At 43.2% G+C, this 21,027-nt stretch overlaps 1 pseudogene; it reads right to left on the bottom strand.

The window, feature by feature from the left end:
* Positions 1–1,616: 1,616 nt before the first annotated feature.
* Positions 1,617–3,771, bottom strand: Serbp1-ps1 (Serpine1 mRNA binding protein 1, pseudogene 1; annotated as a pseudogene).
* Positions 3,772–21,027: the final 17,256 nt, after the last annotated feature.

Below are 21,027 nucleotides of genomic sequence, written 5' to 3'. Positions count from 1 at the left end.
GCAGTGGCTTTCTTGCCTCTTTTTAAAAATGGCGGTAGATATCAAATTGAAAGCAGATGGGAGACTTGGCCATTAGGAGCACTGGCTGCTCTTATAGAGGACCAGGGTTCAGTTTCCAGCATTCACATGGCTGCTGACAACCTTCTGTAGCTCCAGGTCCTGGGGATACAACCCCCTATTCTAGCCTCACTGGGTAACACACACACACACACACACACACACACACACACACACACAAATAGTATGCATGCTTACATGCAGTAGAAAGACTTACATATGTAAAAATATTTTTTTAAACAGACCTTGAGAAAAATGTCAACAATCTAAAATTTGTTTTATAAATAAAACCTCGTGAAAATACCATGTCAACGAGATCGATGAGGTCCATTTATATAACCTATGTCTTTTGGTTTGAGAGCCAAACAGCTAAGCCACCTGCACAATTTGAAATAATTCTGTAGGGAAAGATAACGTCAAGCACTGCTCAGTTTAAGTTACTTTCTTTACCCTCCCACTCCCCTATCCACCCGCTCATGCTGGGCTGATGATCGAACCCAGGATTTCAAGCATTCCACCTACTGAGTCACATCTCCTACCTGATTTGTTCTTTCCTAAGGGTTAGCAAAAAATTGTAATTATAACTAAACTTTGTGAGCAAGGTGAAATGAACTTGTCTAATTCTAATTGCTACAAATGAAACTTGGCTCTCTAAGGGGCGCCGACTAGGAGTGGACTTCTTAAAAAATGTGTTATCTTTAGAGAAATGGGAACTAAGATACATAGTGTGGGGGCTGGGGATTTAGCTCAGTGGTAGAGTGCTTACCTAGGAAGCGCAAGGCCCTGGGTTCGGTCCCCAGCTCCGAAAAAAAGAACCAAAACAAAAAAAAAAAAGATACATAGTGTGTATGTATTTTAAAGAGTCTTATGCCTTCTAAACTTGGCCTAGTGGAGAATACCTGCAGTTCTGTCATTTGGGAGGCTGAGGCAGGAGGATCCCTCTGAATCTGATGCAACATAGTAAGAGAGGAGGAAGAGGGAGATGGGAAACGGTGAATGGGGGTGGAGTGGGGAGGAGGGAGAGAGATAGGAGGGGAGCACTAACTGGGAATGGTGTGGGCTTTTGAAACCTCAAGCTGGCCCTCCGTGACACACCTCCTACACAAGACAGAAACTAATCTTTCACCACATAGTTCTACAATTGGGGACCAATCATTCAAAACTATGAGTCTATAGGAGGCAGCCATTCTTATTTAAACTGCGTGGTTGTCTAATCTCTCCCTCTCCCTCTCCTGCCCTTCCTCCTCCCCCTCCTGCTTCCCCTTTCCCCTCCCCCCTTCCTTTTCCTATTCCTCTTCTTACCAGCACACACTGTTAACTCCTAAATTTCAAGTTTGGAAATGCACATTTGCAAGCAGCAATACGAAGTATTTGTGAAGGGTACATAATCTCTGAAAATTATGAAGGCACCCCAGCTACCCATGCATTTCTAGATACAAACAGACTAACACATTTGTTACTTGGTTCAGCTAGAAAGCTTTGCTTTCAAAACAGATAAAGTCAGTCTTTAGGTGTGAATGACAGTCTTTCTTTTTTAATTTCAAGTCGTTTGGGATCTTTAAGCATGCAAAAGCTTTGAGCAGGGTCCACAAAGGAACCAGTGCTTCATTATGGTATCCGGGTGGGCCAGAGCTGGGATGCCTCTGGGTCATCTACATCAAGAGCAGAAGCACTTGAGTCCTCAGTCCTTCGGCCACAGTTTGGATGACTACCACACCCATGCCCACATCCTCCCTGTCACAAGTCCTTGGCGGCTGAGGTCTCTGAAATTGATCTCCAGTTGACACTTTATATCATTTGCTGGCTTTCAGAGATGATGGTTCACAGCCAAATCTGCAACATGAACCTCTTTGCTTTTTTACTTATGCAGAATAAATCTTTTTCCCTTGTCTATCAGCACCTTCATTTTTTAAAAAAATTATCTTATGTATAGCAGTACACTCTAGCTGTCCTCAGCTGGTGTGCTGTCCTCAGACACACCAGAAGAGGGTATCAGCTCCCATTACAGATGGTTGTGAGCCACCATGTGGTTGCTGGGAATTGAACTCAGGACCTCTGGAAGAGCAGTCAGTGCGCTTAACCACTGAGCCATCTCTCCAGCCCCCAGCACTTTCATTTGGTTTTCAAATATTAAGTTCTTTTGCTGGGTCTTTATCTCTAATAGCTTCCCACTCAACTGAAGTCATCTCTTGTGGACCCTCTTCCTTAATCTCTTCATCTTCGTTTTTGTTACTTTCACTGTCTGCCTCTGGGTGCTCTTCCCCATCATGGGTTTCCTTAGTCACATTCACATTGATCTTTGACAATTCCCTGGTTGAAAAGCCACCACCTCCGTGTTTGTCCTCCGGCTTCAGGCCAGACCTACCACTTCCACTGTGCCTGACAATTCACATTTGCCACAAGAATCAAATCCATTGCCTTGGCCCATCTCCCGTGCACAGCCTCCTTGAGCCCTTCCCAGATCACCTCAGCTTCAAATAAGCCGTTCAAAAATGTCTATCAACTGAAAATTCACCACCTTCACCCTTCAAGTGACTTTTCCAATCTTCTTTCACGAGGCGACTGTCTGGTCTCCTATAAATTGTTTTCCCTTCCCCCTGAAGGTGTTGATCAGGCTTTTCCTCAACTCACGTTATTCCTGCTTTCTCCTGGAGCCCGGCGACTGACTCCTCCTCCTCCTCCTCAGCCTACACTGCACGTCAGCGGGTTCTTAGGCTCTTTCTGGACTCTTCAGACAACCATTTACTCACCGCGTTGAGGCATCCTAACCTCAGCCTGCGATGTGGTTTAGCACTAAGACAACACAGCACAACAACCTGCCGTGCAGGCGGCACCTGAGGGTAGAGCCCTTGCACTTTGGCCCCTGTGGGAAGATCCTGAGACAATGTTGATGATCACCAGTTGGCAACTCAAATGTTCTGCTTTTTGTAATTTTCACTTCCAAGACCTTATTGTGTTCCTGCCATTTCTCTCTTGTCCCTTCCTGTCTTAGTTAGGGTTTTACTGCTGTGAACAGACACCATGACCCCCTTATAAGCACCCCTTATAAGGACAACATTTAACTGGAGCTGGCTCACAGGTTCAGAGGTTCAGTCCATCATCATCAAGGTGGGTTCATGGCAGCATCCAGGCAGGCGTGGTGCAGGAGGAGCTGGGAGTTCTACATCTTCATCTGAGGGCTGCTCGCAGAATACCGACTTTCACGTAGCTAGGATGAGGGTCTTAAAGCCCACACCCACAGTGCCACACCTACTCCAACAAGGCCACACTTTCTAATAGTGCCACTCCCTGGGCCAAGCATATACAAACCACCACACTTTCCTTATCTTTAAGATGTTTTATCATTGCTCTGTCATCAAAATCCAGCTCAGTTCAGACCAGGTTCTTTCTCTGTGCAATGCTACATTGCTGATTAAAATATGTTTTGACTATTTTTTTTAATATTTATCTAGTGTATGTGAGTTCACTGTCACTCTTTTCAGACACAGCAGAAGAAGGCATCGGATCTCATTACAGATGGTTGCGAGCCACCATGTGGTTGCTAGGAATTGAACTCAGTACCTCTGGAAGAGCAGTCAGTGCTCTTTAACCACTGAGCCATCTCTCCAGCCCGTTTTTACTATTTAAATGAGGGTCTTACTTAAAAAGACAGCAGGCTGTGATCATTGAATTAGGATGGCAGATTGAGAGTTGATATACATTGGGTACAGTCATGGTCTTCTTGTGTAACACATGTTACTCCTTAAAGACCGTGCGACCTTTAGCAATTATTTTGTGTGTGTGTGTGTGTGTGTGTGTGTGTGTGTGTATTAGTCTCCTCACTTGTAAACTAGGTATTGTAATTATTTTTCAAAACGTGCTTAGCGTGGTAATAATTACATGATAAGCATTCATAAGTCAGATTCCTTTGTGAGCTTTATTCATTCCCCAGACTGCACTTCTAAACCTCTCGTGAACACCAGGAAATGGCATCAAGCCATGCAGAGAATTTCTTTTCCTTCCACTTGATATTTTTCAAGGTCCAACTTCTGCTTTACCGTGTGGGTTTTGTTAAGTGGCAGTCGTTACGTTTCCTTGGAAGCTGGAGTCCCATCTGAACAGAAGGCCACGCCCACAGCCGCTGGAAGAAAAGAAGGCAGTTTTGCTCAGTTCTTTACTTACACGTAGGCTTTCTCGCCATGCATACAGGCTTGCCTTCTAAGGCAGGGGTCAGGGCAGCACTGATGTCTAAGAAATTCAACACATCCGAAGAACGATTGGTCTTTACGCTCTTTTTTAATGTATAGTTTGTCTTTATTTTATGCCCATTGGTATTTTGCCTGTGTGCACATCTCTGTGAAGGCGTCAGAAGCCCTGGAATTGGAATTAAAGACAGATACAAGCTGCCAAGTAGGTGCCGGGAATTGAAACTGGGCTCTCTGGAAGAGCAGCCAGTGCTCTTAATTGCTGGGCCATCTCTCCAGCTCTAGTGGGATTTTTTGTTTTTTGGGGTTTTGTTTGTTTATTTGTTTTCTTGTGGGGTTCTTTGTTCATTTTGTATTGGTTATGTTATTTATTTACATTTCAAATGTTGTCCCCCCTTCCCAGTTTCCCCTCTACAAACTCCCATCCCATCTCTTCTCCCCCTGCTTCTATGAGGTGCTCCACTACCCACCCACCCACCCACTCCTGCCTCCCTGCCCCATCGTCCCCGTTTGTTTTTAAAGAGCCCTGAATTGAGCTGTCTCTCAGGTAAAGGTGCTCCATCATCACAGCAGAACATTCTCAAAACTAGCTTGAGCAGAAATAAGAACTCAGGATGGCTAGCCCCAAGTTACTTTTGTGAGGGCCAAAGCCGAGAGACTTCCTTACCATGTCTGCCAGAACTGCTCTGTTTGGAGTTTAGCTGTCGTCATCCTCCTCCTCCCAATTTCTCAGAAAGTCAGATTAAGCAATTTGCTTTCAGTTTGCAGACATGGAATTTTGGCCCACGTAACTCCATTTGATTGTCTACTGGCTGCAGAACAGGGTCTCAGCCCCAAACGGTGGCCTGTTAGTTTTCCTTAGCAGTCGGAACGTGTGATCCAAATGGACACTGGTCTCTAGTGTTTCCATCTCAGCAGCAGACTCCACAGGGCTTAGAGGGTTAGAGCGAAGCGAAGCCCACCTGAGAGCACACACTGTCCGAGGTCAGGACACTGCTTAAAGGACCTACAAGGGAGCATGGACGAATTTCAGTGCTCTGCCAAAATAATACCATAAAAAGCCAAATGCCAGTGGCTGGTAATCCTTGCCATTTAAAAGCAACTAGAAGAAAAGAGAGAAAAAGCAACTCTTGACATTTTAAAGCAAAACGTGCCAAACTGTGTGGAGCTGTGGTACAAACAAGGCTGAAAACTGTAAAGTCTGTTACAGCCCTCCTCACCTGTGTGACTGTGAGGTCCCTCACAGCCCTCCTCACCTGTGTAGTCACCTGTTGTGTCCCAATCCTTCCATGAAGGAACAAACAATATACAAGCATGGGTATGGTGGTGGACTTTGAAGGAAAAGAGTGTAACACATTACCTCTCTGTGTTGTTTAGTTTTTGAGACAGGGTCTCACTTGTCTCACGGGCTGCTGTGGAACTTGTGGTGATCCTCCTGTCCTACTCCCCAGTGCTGGAATTGTGAGGTGTGCAGCACAATGCCCGGCTTCCATGACCTCTTTGTAGGTATTTTGTAAAACTCCCTTCCTCTGACTCAGGAGTTCTAAAGATCTTAGCGGGACAACCTACGAGTAAGTTTTCTCTTTCTGAAAGCGACAGCATGTGGCCTCTACATTTCTTAGTGTGTTACTATGATGTCCACTCAAGTACAAAAAATTTCATAACTCCAGAAAATTGTAGTGTGCTCTCCAAGGCAACCGTGATTGCTTCCATCGCCATTATTAATTTTTCCTGTTCTTGAGTGGCAAATAAATTGAATCATTTTGGTTTGATAAGCATGATTTTATTAGCTTAGCATTTATATCTCACTCACCCGTGCTCTTTCCTTCATAATATTTTACTTTTTGAAATTACATTACATCATATCCCTCTTCCCTTCCCTCCCTCCAGTCACCTCCTTGCTCCCCTTCTTTTTTTTTTTTTTTTTTTGGTTCTTTTTTTCAGAGCTGGGGACCGAACCCAGGGCCTTGCGCTTCCTAGGCAAGCGCTCTACCACTGAGCTAAATCCCCAACCCCGCTCCCCTTCTTTATTCATGGCTTCCTTATCTTCAATTGTTGTCAGACACACACGCGCACGCGCACACACACACACAGATATCCCTAAATACACAAACACACAACCTGCCCAGCTGTATACTGTTACTTGTGTAGGTGTGCTCTCAGGGCTGATCACCTGATATCCAAGATGGGGCCAGGAGGGGAAACTCTTCCCTGAAGACTATTTCTCCTGCTCTCAGCATTCCCTCTAGACATTGGTCTATGTTGAGCTTCCCCCTTCTGTGTTAGCATATCCATTGGTGGTCTCATTGTTAAGGTCTTATTCAAGCAGATGTACTGGTGAAATGCCGTGGGTGTGGCCTCTCTGACATTCCTAGGAGACAAAATTTCACAAGGGCTTTCTGTTTCTCTGGCTCTCGTGATCTCTCTGCCTCTTCTTCTGCAATGATCCCTGAGTCTTAGGCGCAGGAATTCTGTTAGATGTATCAATTGGGACTGGCCACCATATGATCTCTAGTTCTCTACATTATGGCCAGCTGTGGTTTTCTGTAATGATCCCTGTCTGTTGCAAAGTTTCTTTGATGAGCAGCGATAGCTACATTTACCTGTGGCACTGAGGACAAACGTTCATGCTATGTTGGGGATGATGTTGGTTTAGTAAAGTGGTGGCGGGAGGTTCCCCTCCAAGATCCATGACTTGCCCAGCTCTGGGTGGTTGACTAGGTAGGTTCCCAGTGCCAGCCATGATTCTCTCTTGTGGGATGGCATTCAATCCAATATGAGAGCTGCTGGTTACCACCCAAGCTACAATTTTTATTGATTTTTCAAATTGCCGAATACTACTCCATGATGTAACTGTACCGTAGTTTGTGTGCACACACTCCTGGTGACATTCCTCTATTGTTCCATAGTTCCAGTGTCTATCATAGTTTATGACCATTGCAAAGCCTGCTGTAAACCTTCTAGGACAAGTCTTTTTGTGAATATAGTCTCTCATTTCTCTTGATATACGTTAAGGTAAGTTATAGGCTGGTGAATGTCAAATATTACTAGAAAGTTGTTTAACCAAAAATACCAACCAACCAGACCCCCCAGAGCTCCCAGGGACTAAACCACTAATCCATGGGATTAACTCATGACTCCGGCTGCATATGTAGCAGAGGATGGCCTTGTCGGACATCAAGTGGGAGGAGAGGCCCTTGGTCCTGTGAAGGTTCAATGCCTCTGTGAAGGAGAATGCCAGAACAGGGAGGCAGGAGTGGGTGGGTGGGGGAGCACCCTCATAGAAGCAGGGGGAGGGAGTATGAGAGAGGGGTTTCTGGAGGAGAAACCAGGAAAGGGGATTACATTTGAAATGTAAATAAATAAAATATCCAATAGAAAAATAAGGTTGTTTAACATTGCCTCCAATATGAGAGCTCCAATTGTTAAAGGTTGATATTAGTGGTCCTTTTAATTTTGGTCAGCCTAAGGGTAAATAGCATTTAATTATAGTTTTCATATGTATTTCTCTAATTGCTAAAGAGATAAACACCTTTTTATACACATATTGGCTTTTTAGATATCTTTGATGAAGGGTAACATCTTTTGCCCCTTTTAAATTTTGAATTGATCATTTTTTCCCTTATTCACTTATAAGAACACTTTAAGGGCTAGAGAGATGACTTAGAATTCAAGAGAACTTAGAGGTTGCAGAGAACCCAGCATTTCTATCAGGGGGCTCACAACTCCGCAACCCCAGCTCCAGGGAATCTGATGAGTCTGGCCTCTATAGGCACCTGCATTTACATGCACATACTCAAACCTAACACACACACACACACACACACACCCCCTAAAAAACAAGTCTTTAAATACTTTAAAAATACTTATTTTATGTATATAAGGGTTTACATATATGTGTGTATATTATATATAATACATATGTACCACATGTGCTCCTGGTACCCAGGAAGTCCAGAAGAAGGTGTCAGTTTCCCTACATTGAAGTTACAGATGATTGAGTTGCGGTGGTAGGAACTGAGCCCAGGTCCTCTGCCCACTGCAATAGCAGCAAGCGCTCTTAACCACTGAACCATCTCTCGGCCTCTTTAGATGACTTTTGTATGCCTCCTTTATCAGATATATATGCTACAAATATTCTATCTTCAACTGTGGTTAGCCCTTTTATTTTTTAATTCATCTTAAAAGAAATTCTTAATTTTGATATCTGAATGATCATTTTTTCCTTTAATAGTTAATACTGTTTGTATCCTGAGACAACTTTATCCAAAGTTGTGATATATACAACTTTATATATTTATGGAGTGACAGGGACATACAGAGGCAGAGGGGACTGGTACTGGCCATCTTTGGAGACCGAGTAATAGGTTCTGTTGATTTCCATGCATTGACTTTGTAGCCTATGTCCTTTCTCAATCTGCTCCTTAGTTTCAGCTATTTGCAGATTCTCTCGAATATTCTCTTTCCCATTGCTTTTTTTTCTAGCACACAAAAGAATGGATTTCATTGACATTTCATACACATTTCATACACACTCGTGCGTGCATGTGCGCACACACACACACACACATACACACACACATACACACACATATACATGTCATTATTGGTTGTTCCTACTCACCTTACCACAGCCCTTCTGCTTTCACTGGTATCTATTCTTAATTTTTTAAGCTTGTATATGATTTGTGGTATGTTCAGTGTATGCGTATGCATGTCTATATATGTGTACGTGCATGAACACATGTGCACATGTGTGTAATCAGGCTAGAGTGTGATGTTATGTATCTTTATCACTGCACACCTTCCATACCACTCCAGAGTGCACTGATTAAGCCTGGTCAGCTAACCAACTCGCTCACTGTGGGGATCCTTCTCTTCACCTCCCATGCACTGTGTTCACAGGAGGTTTCCAGGCCCGCATGACTTTTAAGTGGGTGCTGGGGATACAGACTCTGATCCTCATATTGTACGACAAACACTTTACCCTCTGAGTCCTTGGTCCCTTTATTTTCCTAAAAGAGTCGCCTACTCTGTTTTCATGGCATGGGTTCTCCAACCCTGCCATTGAGACCACTCTCTTGTTATGTTTCATGTCCTCTCTCTGTGTGCGTCTCAAATCTAGATTCTGTATGTATGAGAGCAAACATAACATTAGTCTGGCTCTGCCCTTTGGCCTGATAGAATGATCTCTAGTTGCATCTGTCTTCTTGCGAATGTCATGGATCCATTCCTCCTCTCAGTGGAATAAAGTGATATCTTCCTCATGAATTCAGTCGTTGGAGGACATTTCAGCTGAGTCCATATCTCCATTATTGTGAGCGGTGCGGCAGTAGGCATGGATGTGAGGAATCATCAAGGTTGGGCAAGGGTTTCTTGGGTCCATATGGCTGGAGGAGTGAACTCTCCATATGACTTCAGTTGGGAGCTATGTAACTTAGATTGTGTCTGTGTCAGTGGCCCAAGCTGGAGGAGTCCCCTGCTATGATGGTAGCTGAATGGACTAACAGGGCAAGAGCTTCAGGGGGATCCTTCGGTTCCTATTTTTCTCACTGTGGGGAGTGTTTACTGAGAGTGTTGCTTCTGGTTTGTGAACTGATGGCTCCCAGGCACCTACATTAGGATCCAGGACACAGGGGGTGGCAGTAGACTCAGATTATTGGGCTCAGGGTCTTACAAAACTACCTGACCACACTTAAGTGTAATGTCACTCACTTTCTGTATATAAGTGAATGTAGTTCTCCCATTAAACCAGGATGTGCTGCACTGAGGTACACCTGTGACCAGGTCTAGGCTCAGCTGCCATTCTGACACCGGAAAGAATGATTTGGACTGTCAGGCCTCAGGGATCAGGGCACCTATTCTCGCACCCAGCGCTGTCAGAGCATAAGCAGCTTTAGCTTCAACAGAATAAGGTACCATGAGCTGTGACTTTAGGTCCCGGGGGTATTGAGACACGGGTGTAGCCCTGGCTTTGTGAGGCTGGGTACAGCGGGAATGGGCCTGAAGATACAGAAACCTTGTTCTCCAGAGAGGTAAGGTGCCACCACAGCTAGGACCCTGAGGGGCTAGTTCAGTGCCAGGAATATGGGGGGAGTTTTGACGGCTTGGCCTGATGAATGGATGGCACAGGTAATGTGATGTCTTGGGTGAGTGGAGTCTCTTGATCTTTGGGGAGGGCACTGCATTAGGTATAGTGTGCTTGTGATGCTTCTATTCCTGTGTAAAACAGGCTTGGGATCCCTGTGTGGCCAGGAGCTGGCTCAGCAGTAGCACGAGTGGAGCAGTGGCTCTGGAAGTCTGATGCTCTGCTTTGTCTGGGGTTGGGTACCGGCTCAGTTCAGCCCTAAAGATATGGTGCGCTGGTACCAAAATGGAGGACAGACAGCTCTGCCGTAGTCTGGCCCCAGAGTGGGGTGCAGCAGTAGTTCCATTTGGGTTGAAGTACTACTGGTGGGCATAGTGCCCGGAGCCCCAGCAGGGAAGAGGTGCAATGGCTGTTTGCACCAGGAACGGGGCACATGTAAGGAGTGGCTCTAGTTCCTAGATGGAGCAGCTCAGAACTAAATTGGGAGACGAAGCAAAACATCAGCTACTTTTTGCTCGCTGGGTAGGCACCGTAGGACTGAAAGAGTCTCCAGTAGATAATCCATGGCGGTAACAGGGCTGCTGGGTGCTTCTCCTTATCTTTTGTCCTTTAGGGGGACCCCTTGCTGCTCTCAGGCTGACTCAGACAGGATGATGGGTACTAGCAGAGTTTCCTTCCCTTCCCTAGGTGACAGCCCTGGGCTTCTGTGTTTACAGGATTGCTGCTGCGTGAGTGTCTGTGGGTCTTTAGTTATTCTGGTTGAAATGTAGCTCTTTATTCGTTATTTAGATTTCAGTGAGGCAGTGGTAAGAATGATAGGAATTTTCGACCAGCCATCTTTCTGACATCACCCTCAAAACTCATACTCTGATGTTAACTCCACAAGATGCCATACGCACAGAGTGCTACGAACATTCAAAACTGCAGTCCAACTAACGGGGTCCAATGGCGTCATCACCGCCCGGGAATTCTTCACAAACACAGCTTTTCAGACCCCTCACAGAACTGCAGAACGAGAAGATGGTGGGGTGGTGGGGATGCTATCCACACTGTTTAACAGCTCCCCTAGTAATTTTAGTATATGCTGGACTCTGAGAACCAGCACAACATGCCAATTCCTTATTTTGGAAATGTTTTAGATAAACAACTTCATTGATGTATACTCTGTGCATGTGTGTGTGTATGAATAATTTCAGTAACTTAACCGTGTGTGTTGTGTGTGTGTGTTGTGTGTGTGTGTGTGTGTGTGTGTGTGTGTGTGTCCATCCTTCCTTTCTTGGTCTTTTTGAAGCTTTTCCATGTTTCACGTCTCTATTTGTTCCTTTTTATTGATTTCAGTGTTCCATTATGTGACCAGGGCACACTTTGTTTATTCATTCTCCTGTTGATTGGCATTTGGGTCTTTCCAGTTAGGCAATTGTGAATAATGATTTCCCGACTGTTCACTTACACTTTTCTTTATGCTGACTTGCTTCGGTAAGTAAGTGTTTGGGAATGCAGTAGCTGGCTCACACACTAGGCTCATCAGTTAGCTAATGCTGCGTAACAAATACCCAGAAGCCGAAAACAACCCAAATGTATCATCTCTCAGTTGGATGACTCAGCCGGATAGTTCCAGCTCATGCCAATCAAGGACAGCAGGGAGCAGGCTCATCTCAGGGGTCACATGAGTTAGACTATTTCCTAACATTCCTTGCTGGTGACAAGGCACCTGGCTCTCCTTAGAATAAAACAGCCTGAGAGAAGAAAAAGAGTGTAACCAGGAAAGCGAGCTATTATCTTTAAAATCCAGACTTGGAAATCCATCTGGTCGTCTTGTCCTACTCAACCACACTGAAGGGGAAAAGATTGTACAGGCGTGACTTCTCTCAGTAGCAGAGTCCGTAAGACTCCATTCCTGACGGCTTTCTCCATAGTAGTTGTTTGCTTACGTTTATAAGATGTCACAGTTTTTGTTAGCTACATACTATACTATACACTCCCCTCGAGAGTCCTTGTGCACGTTTGATAGAGACTTCTGCAAGCTATGCATTCCAGTGGAGCAGTGGACTCCATTCTGGCTTTAAAGTCACCATTGTCAGATGTGTCTGATGATGTGCTTTGGAGCGTTTTCATGTGCTTATTAACCAGCTGCTCATATATCTTCCATGGTAAAATGCTTTACATCTTTCCCATTTTAAAATTGAGCTCTCTTACCACTGCACTTTTGGGATTCGTTATGCATGTATGTTAGATGTAAGTGCTTAACTAGGTATACAATGAGAAACAGTCCTCTCCCAGCTCCTGGCATGGCCTTTTGTTGTCTTAATAGTTCTGTATAGAGAACAACAGTTTTTATTCTGATCAAATCCAATTTCTCATTTTTTTCTTTACACTTCATTACTTTTGTTAGTTTATTCTTTGAGATGATATCTTGCTACTACATAGCCCAGGTGGCCTCAATGTGCAGTCTTCCTGTTTTTATCTCCCGGATGCTGGCATTAGAGGCACCATCATACTTGGCCAGTTGATAGTTTGTTCACCCATTGTTTCTTTATTGATTTTCCTTTTTCATTTATTTATATATTTATGTATACATGTATGTATGTATGCATGTATGTATGACTATATTTGTGTGTGTGTGCGTGTGCGTGTGTGTATAGGTGGTGCGTATGCCCATGACACAGTACACATGGATAAATCAGAAGACAACTTGCAGAAGTTGATTCTCTTCTTCCACCATGTGAGTTCCTGAGATCAATATCAGGTCATCAGGCTTGGCAATGAGTGCATTCATCCACCGAGCCATCTTGCTGGCCCTCTTTGTTGATATTTCATTCTGAACAATCTGTCCATTGTCCAGAGTGGGGGAAAGTCCCAAACTCATTATATTAACTGTTCACTATATACTGCCAATATGAAAGATTAAAGAGGAACAGGGGCAATATCTTCATCTGGAAAGTGCTTCTGAAAAATTGAAACCGCTGAGCCCACATGAGCAGATGGGCATGGAGAGTGCCCCTTTAATTTTTGCACTGAGACGTCCAAGACAAGCAGATCCCTGGGGATTGCTGTCAGCCAAGCTGAATTGGTGAGTTCCAGAAGCAAATAGATTGGTTTGTGACCTCTACCTACATGTACACACATATGTATGCCTACTTTCACACACATATACATGCACTAGTATGAACTAACATGTACATAAATACATCAGCAGATGGGTAACATAAATTGTATAGACAATAAAATAATAACAAATATGCTACAAATTTGACAACCATGGCAGAATAAACCAGTCTCTTGAAGGATACAATCTGACTCACACAGGAAGAAACAGACAGTCTGAATAGGTCTCTGTTAAGGAATTGCACTGGTGATTAATAGCCATCCAAAATAGGAAGCACCGGGCCAAGTGCACTCACTGGTGATCTTTAGCAAACACTAAGAAGGAAACGATACCAGTTTCTTTCCAGAGATTTCCTATTTCCAGTGCTTCTTAATTCATTCTATGAGGTCCTTACAACCTTATTACAAAAACCAAGCACATTTCCAGATGAGAGAATTTCTGTCCAGTATCTCCCATGATCAGAGATGCAAACTCCCTCAATGTACTAAAGTCTAATAATGTATAAAAGGAAAACATACATTATAACCAGTGGGATTTATGCCAGTTATATGTGGCTGTATATATAGTATTCTACAATGAATTGCTGAAATCTTTAACTTCAACAGATTTTTAGGAATAAAAAGCCACGTGATAGCATCAATAAATACATTTGACAAAAATTCAATATCCATTCGTGAGAAAGACTTAACAAAAGTAGAGAGGACATTTTTTTCCAGCCCTATAAAGAACACCTTCAAAACACCTACCACTTGGCACCTGTTTAAATGGTGAGAAAATAGAAAACCTTTTGCCGATACCAGGAATATGAAAAGATCCATTCTCACCTGTTTTCAACACAGTGCTGAATGAGCTAGCTAACGTAGTAAGAGAACAAAAAAAGTACAGAGATTGAGAAGGAAGAGTTAACCGTCTCTGTGCTCACAATGAGTCTCTCTAGGTTTCCAAAGGAAACAAGCTCTTCACCTAGTAAGCAATTACAGCAAGGTGACAGGAGGCAAGGTTAATCTGAAAAGGCCAATTCTCCTCTTATTTACTGGCATTGAACAAATATGAATAGAGTTGGAAATTGAAGGGAAGATATTTAAATTAACTCCCCAAAGTATGAACTACACAGGCATAAGTAGCAAAAAATACGTAAGGATAAAACTCCAAAATCTGGCGGAAAAACACAAGGAACAACTAGTAGATTCGATTTGTTGAGATGTCATTTTATTCCCCTCTACCCATTCTACAGATTCAATACAAACCCCACCAGAATTCCTAATCAGTCACTCTTACAAGTTTGCTAAGCTAGTTCTAAGGTCTAGGGGGAGAGGTAAGGGACACAGAATAGCAGCACAGAAGCAGAACGACATTGGATTTGCAGCACCTGATTGCAAAACTTACTCTTTCTACATTGTAATCAAGACGCCATGGCTTAACTGAATGAACAGATCAGAGGAGAGAATAGGAAAGCCAATGCACAGTCAACTAACATTCAGCAGAGGAACATAAGAAATCCGATGTAGAGAGAATTGCGGAATTTTGGTTTCTTTAAAAACACAGAAATAATAATGTTTTTGTTTTAATCTCAGGTGTGGAGATTTTGGGCTACTTCAGACAGTCTGCAGCAGCTGACTGTGATTTGCCTCCTGCTCTAGCAGAGGCATGGTTTTGCCAGCTGCAGGTAGTTTCTGTGGCACTTGGAATTCTGGGGACTTTTCAGAGAGTATATAAGTGCTAGGACCCCATAGGCAGGGTGGGCACTATTAGGAGGTGTGACCTTCTTAGAGTAGGTGTGGCCTGATTGGAGGAACTGTGTAACTGCGGGGCGGGCTTTGAGGTCTCAGATGCTCAAGCCAGGCCTAGTGTGGCACTTACTTCCTGCTGCCTGAGGATGAAGAGGTAGAACTCTCAGCTCCTTCTCTAACACCATGTCTGTCTGCACACCACCATGCTTCCTGCCACGGTGATAATGGACTAAACCTCTGAAAACTGTAAGTCAGCCCCAATGAAATGTTTTTCTTTTAAAAAGGTTGCCGTGGTCACGTAGTCATGGTCTCTTTACAGCAACAGAAACCCTAACTGAGAAACAGTCTTTCCTAGTATTTTGAAATTAGAGAATTTCGGGTTTTTTTTTTTCATTTTTTTTTACCAAGCAATAAAATATTTCTTTTCTGTAACTATTAGAAGCAAAGTTATAAGGTGAAATATCTTTCTAGTCCCAGTAGGTTAATGAAGTATATTAATTATGAACTTGTCTTGGCTTACATGACTTTAAAGTGAACTCGGGGCATATTAAAATGGTTAAGCTTAAAACAGCAATGGAAAAGGAAGGAGAATTAGAAGTTGCCTGCTGGCAGATAACGATCACAGCATGAGGAAGATGGAAATCAATGTTGTTACATTGAAGCTAAAGCTCTGACTGTGCCGTGAGACGACAATGGGTGCCTTAGCTTCCTCCAGGCTCCAGAGGATTCCATTTCAGTCCCAGCAGGCAAGACCTGGTCAGAAGGAGCAGGACTGAATGCAGCTGGGGAGAGCAGATGAAGTCATGTTGCTGTAACAAATGACAGTGCCACAGATCTGACTACATACATAATGACAATGGCATTTCAGTCCACACTGCACCTCAGCGATGGGTGTGCTGTACAGCCAAATCCATAGCAGGCTGTGACTTCTGTGATCTCGCAAGGATGGAACCCATGACAGATGCATCCCTCAGAATATTTGCCTGTTAACACATCCCCACAGCTCTGAACACTCGGAAACCCAGTGTCAGGTGCCAGTGGGAGGGTCTGATGAGGACTGTCCTCTGCTTTTATGGCAGGACCTTGTTTCCAAGTCCTCCCAAGAGGAGGAACATGAAGGAACGGGGTGACAAGTCTTCAAGCTATATAAAACCTCTTAAAAAAAAAGCAATAAAAGTGTGTGAAATGCACACACATGATATCTATGGAGACCAGGAGAGGGCTTTGGAACCATTAGAACTGAAATTATAGTTGTGCACTTCTGTATTGTGGGCTCTGGGAGCTGTCCTTGGGTCCTCTGTAAGAAGAGAGAGCACTGGGCCATCTCTCCCCCTCCGGAGTCTCTTTTATAAAGACCTTGGTCACATTCATGAGGTAGGGGCCCCTTTGACCCAGCCTCCTTGTAGAAGTCTAACCTTTTAACCTGTTGTCGTTGGAAATTAAGTTTCAACACACATTTTTACGGGGATACAACATTCAAACCAGAGACGTTTGTGGGATGTATTTCTGTGTGATTTTAAGTGTTTATGATCCTTGAAATATTTTTTTTTGTTCTTTTTTTTTTTTTTTCGGAGCTGGGGACCGAACCCATTGAAATATTTTTAAAACCATCAGGTATTTCTGTTTGGACTTATATACCAGGTTGCTCTCCTCACATGAGTATATCCCTACAGTCATAGTTCTTGAGAGGCTAAGGCAGGAGGATTGCCATAAGTCTAAGGCCACCTTAAGTTTATGGCTTAAGTCATAGTTCCAGGCCAGTTCCAACTAGATGAGACTTTGTCTTAAGCAAAGAAACAACACCCCACCATATGTGGGGTGTGTGTGTGTGTGTGTGTGTGTGTGTGTGTGTGTGTGTGTGTGTATAAGACCAAGCATTTTACAAATGGGTATGGGCTTGGGTATGGAATAGATTTATACTCTAAGAGAAGTTTTAGCTGTGCAGTCTGCCAGTGGGCTCCTGTCCAGTTCTTCCCCAAAACAAACCTTCCAGTCAAATGTTCTGCCCAGGTACACAGAGTACCTATTGCTGTTCCCATCAGTGTGTGGGGTCTGCTGGAAAGCAGATGTACTTACACAATCTCAGAGGGATCCACACCTCTCACCTACAAGAGTCAACCGAGAATAAACCTCTGAAAGACATGAGCAGCCAAGACTTCTCAAATACATGAGGAAAAGCAGCGTTGATTAGAGACAATCCTGATAACAAACACCGTCCCTGGAAGTTATAAAATGAAAGGAACCAAAAAGAACCTAGAAACGTTTTCTTTTTAAAAAGATTTAATTTTGAATTTCATATGTGTATGGGCATATGCATGTTGAGTGTAACTGGAGCTGGGCTTATAGGTGATTATGAGTGCCTGGTATGGATGCTGGGAGTTGAACTCTGGTCCTCTGGAAGAGTAGTGAGTGCTCTAAACAGCTGAGCCATGTTTCCATGCCTAAAGATGTTAACTGGTACATTGTGAGAGATTAGAGAAGCTATTCCATCCTTTAATTACAACCATGGGGAATGACAAGCGAATGAAGAGCTCTTTATTGGTTAAATATATCACTAAGTCAAAGGTGAGAATTTAACAAGGCACAGTTGAAAAACCCTCAGACACTGATATCTGAAAATGGGTTACATAACAAAGAGTAGATGTAAGGAAGATTAAACCTAGACTCCCCCAAATCTAAGCTACAGAGTACTATAATATATATATGTGTGTGCGTGTGTGTGTGTACATGCATATAGGAAATACGTCCCCTCAAGTGCCCATGGATTGTGATCTTTGCAAGAAATTCTGGAACCAATCCCTGGCAAATACCAAGAGACAATCTATCTCATTTGAAATTATGTATGCTGTATGCTGAATTATGGAGATTCACATCGGAAATGTGCTAGGAAGAGTTTGCCTCTGGGGAGCAGGGTTATGGCTTTTCTCTTGTTCTTCTGTTTCCTTGGCCCTCCTCCAACCACCAATGCTTAGATGTGGTGTCTTACTGGAGACAGTCCCTGGCCTTTGTGTCACACAGCATGTACATAATAAATGGCTTCTGGTCCAGAGCACCCTTTTATAATCAGATTGTTTTCCTGAGTGTTGTATCTAGATTTTTAAACTTCCCCTTCTGCACGTCCTCATGTCACTTAAAGCTTACTATATCTAGGGAGCAGGAGAAATGATGTTAAGACCACGTACTGATCTTCCAGAGGACCCAAGATTTGTCCCTAGCTCCTGTGGGACAGGACTGACTGTAATTCTAACTCCATGGGATCTGACACCTTCTAGACCAGTAGTTCTCAACCTATGGGTCACAATTCTCCCCAGGAATCATATATCATATATCCTTTATATCAAATATTTATGATTTTTAACAGTAGCAAAATTATAATTATGAAGTAGCAATGAAATAATTTTATGGTTAAGATCACCACAACATGAGAAACCAAACTAAAATAGGGTCCCCGCATTAGGAAGGTTGAGAACAGCTATTCTAGACTGGGCAGGTACCCATCCACACATGGCATATGCTTTCAGAGACACACACATACGTATACATTAAAATATTTATTAAATATGTTTCAAATGGAAATCATTATCTTACTCATGAAATATATTTCTCTATTCTTTGTTTTAAGCAGTAGAAATACACATATCATTCTGTGACATTTTTGCATATACAGAGTTGTACGGCCATTTTCATAATCCAGTTTTGAACAATTCTGCCTCCCTAAAAAGATCCCTTATATTTGCCTATAGTTATGTTTCCAGTCCCAGCCCCAGGCAGCTGTTACTCTATCCGTGTCTCTAAAGGTTTGCCTTTTCTACACATTTCAGGTAAGTCAGGGCATATGTGTGCCCTCTCCTGACTCACTTCTTCACTTCGCATGTTCTGAAGTTCAGCCATGTGTGACATGTGTGACTACTTAGTTCCTCATTGTCGTCAACCAGTACCCCATTGTATGGCCATGCCACCACTTGTTTTATCTGTTGATAGGCACACAGACTGCTTCCAGTGTCTGTGGATTGTCAGCTGATGGACGTTTAGATTGTTCCAAGTTTGGGGACAGCGAGAATGAGTGTGTTCTTACCATCTGCGTAAAGGTCCTTGTGTAGACCTGCAATTTCATTTCTTTCATATACATTTGAATGCTAGGCTCATACTTTGCCTCTTTCCCTGCTGCCTTGGAACTCTATGGTGGAACGCATGCTAGAGTGACACACTCCATCACTGGGTTGCACTCCCAGCCCTTATGTTTAACTTTTCAGGGGCTCTCAAAGCGTCTTCCAAAGTAGATGTTACCATTCTACAGTTGCACCAGCCGTGAACTGTTTCTCTGCATCCCTGTCAGAGCCTGTTCCTACCGCTATCGTGGCTTAGCTGTTCAAGTGGGTACAAGATGGTAACTCATCGGAGTCGCTAGCCAACAGTTATACCTGGTTTAATTTCCGCAATGTTTGAAAACTGCCCTTGGCTTTCTCCTTACTCTGCCTCTTGTTCTGTGATGTGCCTCTTAAGGGGGTCTTGAATTATTGTTCTATACCCTAATTTCTATTGCTTTATTTTATTTCTTCACTATTCTTGGTTACTAAAATAACTTCCAAACTTTTTTTCTCACACCAACTATTTTCTATACTACCAGAACAAACAAACAAACAAACATTATAGCATGCAATATGACCGTGCAACTCCTTTCCCAAAAACTCCTCAAGGCCTTTCCAATGCCCTTCAGATGCTGCTTATATCTGGATTCTGCTTTTGTCGCCCCCAACCCCTTTGCTATCTCACACTCGTACAAATCTGTACACCTTCACTTCCGTGCCCTGCATGCATCCTGACCTGTGACCTACTAACAATTAGTTGACCACCTTGGACCTTCTTTCTTTGTGCTTTCAAGCATTGTGTGAAACATTCATCCATCTCTGCTTACAAACGCTTCTTTATTCCCAAGGTTACATGCATTTCACTGAATGAAAGCCTAGGTATTTAAGAACAATTTCACCATTTCCCTGTGAACAAGTGTGCCAAGCAGTTAATGCCTTTTAAACAAACGTCCACCTGCTGTTGGACACAGGATAAAAAACAGAACAAGTAACTAAATAAACTCATACAATAACACTTCTTGGAGTCTCTCACTTTTCCTTATTAGTTAACCAGTATTACTGTTTTTGATGTGTGTGTGCTTATAGAGTGGTATACAGCCTAGGCTACACAGTAAAAGTCTGGGTTCAATAATAAAATATCACACACACATAGGAGTTGGCAAGTATCTTAGGTTGACCCTCATGAAATTATCCTTGTTTTAAGTAAAAATCTCCTTTATATGAGTTTTCGTGTCAGCTTTCTGTCACAGTGGAAAATCCCTGAGAAAGTAAAGGGAAGGAACAGAAGTTCATTTGGACCACAGCCATGGTCCACAGCTAGTTGGCTTCATTGCTTTTGGGCCTGAGCTAGACAGAACATCACATCAAACTATATGCAGCTAAACTCTTCATCTTGAGGTGTCTAGAAAACAGGATGGGTCAGGCTCCCAGTATCCTAGTAACCGACCTCCACTAGGTCACATCTAAAAAGCTCCACCACCTCCCAGAAGTGCCTTCAGATAGGAACCAAACCATTCAACCATGCACTTTAGGTGGGAGCACATTTAAGATCTGAACTGCAGAGATGAACCAGTGATGGAGTTTATTGAGTTACTTGTTCTGTTTTTTATCCTGTGTCCAACAGCAGGTGGGTGTTTGTTTAAAAGGCGTTCACTGCTTAGCACACTTGGTCACAGGGGGATGGCGAAACTGTTCTTAAATACCTAGACTTTCACACAGTGAAATGCTAGTTTGAAAATCTTTTTATTTTCTAATTTAGACTCACATGTATCTG

This window comes from Rattus norvegicus, chromosome 8 (genome assembly GCF_036323735.1).
Source record: "Rattus norvegicus strain BN/NHsdMcwi chromosome 8, GRCr8, whole genome shotgun sequence".
Classification (NCBI taxonomy): domain Eukaryota; kingdom Metazoa; phylum Chordata; class Mammalia; order Rodentia; family Muridae; genus Rattus; species Rattus norvegicus.
The sequence above is the reverse complement of the archived record's forward strand: the minus strand, read 5'-3'. Positions and strand labels throughout refer to the sequence as shown.